The sequence below is a fragment of the Sinocyclocheilus rhinocerous genome, unplaced genomic scaffold, assembly GCF_001515625.1.
Source record: "Sinocyclocheilus rhinocerous isolate Xijiao unplaced genomic scaffold, SAMN03320098_v1.1 scaffold4178, whole genome shotgun sequence".
In the NCBI taxonomy this organism is placed as follows: domain Eukaryota; kingdom Metazoa; phylum Chordata; class Actinopteri; order Cypriniformes; family Cyprinidae; genus Sinocyclocheilus; species Sinocyclocheilus rhinocerous.
Genome location: NW_015627541.1, coordinates 129,238 through 134,615, shown reverse-complemented (window position 1 = coordinate 134,615; position 5,378 = coordinate 129,238). Strand labels below are relative to the sequence as shown.

Here is a 5,378-nt window from a genome sequence, read left to right as displayed (position 1 = left end):
CACCCCAGATGGGACTCGAACCCACAATCCCTGGCTTAGGAGGCCAGTGCCTTATCCATTAGGACACTGGGGCTGCCGCAGGGTAGCTCACTTGCCCTATTAATTCTGCCTCTCATTCAGGTGGTCTTTAAAACAAATAAGATGGAGTCTTCTCGATGAACGCCTGCTATGAAAGCAACAAGTGGACTTATGTTTTCAATCCCACACTTTGGATATTGCGCCTTTTTGGGGGGCTCAGGCAAGTATAGAAGTGTCTTATTAATTCTCCCTCTCTTTCAGGTGGAATTTAAAAAAAAAATGCAGATAGAGACTTCTGGACGGACGCCTGCTATGAGAGCAACAAGTGGCCTTAGGTTTTCACTCCTGTGTGGTGGATATTGCCCCTTTTTGGGGGGCTCAGGCATGTATAGAAGTTAAAATGCCTTAGCAGAGAATGGTTTTGATCCATCGACCTCTGAGTTACGGGCTCAGCACACTTCCGCTGCGCTACTCTGCCAAACGTTATGAGCTTTTCGCTGCCATATGTACATTAACTGACAGTCACCACTGATAAGCTACCACTAAATATTGTAGAAACTTAATTTGCTATAAAGTTGCTTTGCAATGATTTGTATCGTGAAAAGCGCTATACAAATAAACTTAAATTGAATTGAGTTGAATGTTGGTCTATACACAGTGGTTGTGTACCACTTTGTAAATAGTGTGACCAAGAATATTGCCCATATATGTATTGCCCATTCAGGGAGAGCAAGCGCCCATCTTATTATGAAGGCATATAAATAAATAAATAAATACATGTACATACAGTGCCGTGAAAAGGTTTTTGCCCCCTTCCTCTGTCTGACAAATTGAAGCATGCTTAAAGAGCAACACATCATGCCGCAATCTAAATAAATTCAAGAACAGATGAGAAACAGAATAGCTGTTCATGATTCAACAATAAGAAAGAGACTGGGCAAAAACGGCATCCATGGGAGAGTTCCAAGGCAAAAGCCACTGCTGACCAAAAAAAACACAGAGGCTCGTCTCACATTTGCCAAAAAATATCTTGATTATCCCCAAGACTTTTGGGCAAATATTCTGAGGACTGATGTGACAAAAGCTGAACTTTTTGGAAGGTGTGCATCCCGTTACATCTGGCATAAACCCAACACAGCATTTCATAAAAAGAACATCATACCAACAGTCAAACATGGTGCTGGTAGTGGGGAGTGGCCAAGTCAAAGTCCAGACTTAAATCCAATTGAGATGCTATGTCATGACCTTAAACAGACCATTCATGCTCGAAAACCCTCCAATGTGGCTGAATTAAAACAATTCTGCAAAGAAGAGTGGGCCAAAATTCCTCCACAGCGATGTGAAAGACTCATTGCAGTTATCGCAAGCACTTGATTGCAGTTGTTGCTGCAAAGGATGGCACAACCAGTTATTAGATTTAGGGGGCAATTACTTTTCACGTAGTGCCAGGCAGGTTTGGACAGCTTGTTTCCCTTAATACATGAAATCATTATTTCAAAACTGCATTTTGTATTTTCTCTGGTTATCTTTGTGTAATATTAAAATTAGTTTGATCTGAATCATTCAAGTGTGACAAATATGCAAAAAATAAAAAAAACAGGAAGCGGGCAAAACCTTTTGCACACCACTGTAAATATGTACACATGGATGGGTACTCTATCATGACTATAAAGTTTAAGTCTGCTATGATGCTGCATCTCATTTTCACACAACTGCAACAGAGCCCAAGATACTATAGGCTGAGAAAGTCCGAACAAGTGTCATGTTTAAAGTCTGTGGTCATGCGTGTCAGATGAATGAGAGCATTCTGATTTTTTTGCCTTTGGGAATAAAGATGGCAAAGAACACATGAAGCACTGGGTGTGTTTTTAAATGTACAGAACGTTCTGTCAAACTAGAAAACAAAATGCTGTGTAAGCTATTTGCTTTTCTTTTGTGGTTGATGTACACTGCATGTACAATACCGACTTAGTCTTATAACTTTGTTTAAAAAAAAAAAAAATGTACACAATCTACTACCAAAGGCCTCTTATTTATATATATATATATATTTTTAAGTAAAGTAAACCTACAAATAACGTTTTTAGAAAACACATTTCAATATGTAAATATCATACATCTTTAAGTGATTATTATTATTATTATTCAATATTATGAGCCATATAAACATATATCATATGAAATATGATACTCAGCAAAAAAACGCAAGCAATGTTGTTGTTTTTTCCCCAATAGATTTAGTTAAATATTTCAATAAACTAGTCAATTAAAATAATAATAATAACTATAATAATAAAAAAAATGTATAACTAGTCCAGCCTTTTTGAAGGTTTATCAAACTCGTGCTGAGTTTGTGTGAGGTGAAGTGTGTTGTGCTTGTGATTATACATTCGGTTGATTTACTCCTTGGAACCAGTTGTCTTTATTCATATATTTCGGTAAGCGTTGCTTTGTCTTCTTGTAAAATGTTTAACATGAGCTTATTTTATACCTTCTTTAATGTAATTGACCCAGGGATTCATGTTTAAAACTTATTGAGATTTTTTTTAATCGTATTTTACAACGTATTTTATGTTTAGTAATGAGTGGAAGCGAATAACCTACTTTCTGAACCATGTTACTGAACAGCGTCAAACGCTGAGAGGGTTTATGAAATCCTAAAACGTTGTTAAATGTAAAAGAACATCAAAACAACATATTTCCAGTTTTTTCGTGTTCTCACTCATTCTGTTTTACTCTCGATAGTTTTCAGTTGTTACAACGGCCAATGAATCCTAAAACGTTGTTAAATGTAAAAGAACATCAAAACAACATATTTCCAGTTTTTTCGTGTTCTCACTCATTCTGTTTTACTCTCGATAGTTTTCAGTTGTTACAACTATCACAATGGACGTGTTTTTTTTTTTTTTCCCTGTTGAGAGTAACGTTAACTTTTCCGAGATGGCCCTTTCCCGTCTTTCTCAACTGTACGTCGAGTTTTGTACCCACGTGAATTGCGCTAACATTATCTGTTTCCTTTTTTTAGGGTGTCTTTTATGAGAAATCAAAAGCAGTGGAAGCCAACGCTAACAGGCCAGTGTTTTAAGACTCGAAAGAGAGGTTTGTTTTTATTTTTAAGGGGACCGGGGCAAGTTGTCACGCATACCTTAGTGGAAGTTAAACTTAACAGCCATTGATGTGCCACATGTGCTAGCCTGCCCTGAACCATTACTTACGATATGCCCTTGAAAATGTTCTGAAAACGCTATTTCACTATGTAGTTACTACTTGGCTGAATTGTGTGTAATATCTGGCAGCATTACAAAATTCCAGAATTAGCTGAATATAATTCAGCTTTCCTAAATAAGATAATTTAAGTAGATGTTTGAAATGATGTTAGTAAGCTAATGAATGTTCTTTTGGCCTTTACTCTAAAACGTATAGTTACTGAGGCCTAGGACTTGTGACCCCTAGTCCAGGCACTCTACTGGACACTACATCTCATTTTCTTCTGCCTCCTTCCTTTTCAACAGATGAAAAGGAGATATTTGACCCTACACAGTTTCAGGAGAGCATTGTACAAGGATTAAATCAAACTGGCACTGATTTAGAGGCGGTTGCCAAGTTCCTAGATTCCTCTGGAGCCAAGCTCGATTATCGTCGCTATGCAGAAACCCTGTTTGATATCCTGGTGGCTGGTGGAATGCTGGGTAAGAGAGTGTTGAGTTCTTGGATCTCCTTTGTTTCGGTTGTGAAGCATAGTTTAACTAGAGCTTTTCCATGTGACTCTGTTCCCATTAGCTCCGGGAGGTGCCTTATCTGGCGACATGACTCGGACTAACTTCTGTCTCTTCACAACACCAGAAGATGTTAAGACCATGAAAGCATATGCTCAGTTATCTAAAGTTTCTTAGTAGGTCTATTAGCAATGTGCTTCCAGAACAGGGTCTAAAGATAAAAATGGGGTCTAATGGAGTTAATATTATCAAATTAACTCTTAATCTTGCCTGATTTGTAGGTTTTTAACAAGTTAATCAGGCGTTACAAGTACCTGGAGAAAGGTTTTGAAGAGGAGATTAAAAAGGTAATTTGAACCTAAAATCTCAGCCTATAACACTTTAACTTGAGTTCAAAATCAAAGTGACTTTTGTTCCCCTCCCAGCTGCTCCTGTTTTTAAAAGGGTTCAGTGAGTCTGAGCGTAACAAGCTTGCCATGCTCACTGGCATTTTACTGGCTAATGGTAGCCTATCAGCTTCAATCCTTAGCAGCGTCTTTAATGACAACTTGGTCAAAGAAGGTATGTCTGACACTTGGTCATGCTAGGCTTTTTTCTGATTTCCTTGTTTTTATACTAAATGTGGTGTTACTTTAAAGGGGTCATATGATGCGATTTCAAGTTTTTCTTTCTCTTAGGAGTGTTACAAGCTGATTGTGCATAGATAAGATCCCTGAAGTTGCAAAGACTAAAGTCTCAAAACCAAAGAGATATTCTTTATCAAAGTTAAGACTCTGCCACGCCCCCCTAAAACGGCTCGTTCTAACACGCCCCCACATATCTACCTCACTATGTGGAAATATTTGCATAATACAGCCCAAATGTGCACGCAAAGAAAGAAAGCATGGTTTCAGTAACCGCAGTTAGTGTAGAAGCAGCATGTCAGGGAGACGCTGTGTGTTTAAGTGCGAAAGCAAAAGCACTTTATTTGGCCTACCAGAAGTAGATGCATTTAGGAATCTTTAAGATCACTTACAACAGAACAGCAATGCATTTTATGGACGACCGTTTCGTGAACCTAGGAGAGGAGGTAATTCTGACTTTGCTATGACAATCTGGCGCTTCTGAATCAGCTACTGTTTTGTTATTAGTTTAAGTATTTGCTATTGACTGTTCAAATGCGGAGTTTTGCGCATCGTGTATGTCTGTGTGTGTGTGTGTGTGCGTGCGTGCGCACGCGTGTGTGTGTGAGAGAGAGACAGGGACACATCACAGTGGAGTCAGCTGTCTTAACCGTGGCTTGTGTACTGCAAACACACACCAGCTTCATCACTGTGTCTGTCACGCGACTCTGTTCCCCTTTCGGGCTCTGTCTTTACATTTATTTTGAAAGATGAAGCTCGCGATTATGGTAAGGGGCGTTACATTTCCGACGAGTGCTTGCGGTGTTCGGCCAATCACAATGCACTGGGTCAGCTGGCCAATCAGAGCAGACTGCGCTTGTCGGAAGGAGGGACTTTGTAGAAAACGAAGCGTTTGAGAGAGGCGGGGCATAGAGGACCTACAATAATGTACAGTATTTGAAAAATAATGTGTTTTTTGAACATTAAAGCATGTCAACATATTCTGTTACACCAAATACACAAAATAATGATCTTAAAAAAA

At 38.8% G+C, this 5,378-nt stretch overlaps 1 non-coding gene and 1 pseudogene across 1 annotated transcript; one reads left to right on the top strand and one right to left on the bottom strand.

The window, feature by feature from the left end:
- trnar-ccu (transfer RNA arginine (anticodon CCU)) lies at positions 1 to 73 on the bottom strand. The gene has a single exon. It is a non-coding gene; the product is annotated as a tRNA-Arg (tRNA).
- Positions 74 to 3,925: 3,852 nt separating this feature from the next.
- LOC107730439 (basic leucine zipper and W2 domain-containing protein 1-A-like) overlaps positions 3,926 to 5,378 on the top strand; it is a 4,649-nt pseudogene continuing 3,196 nt past the window's right edge.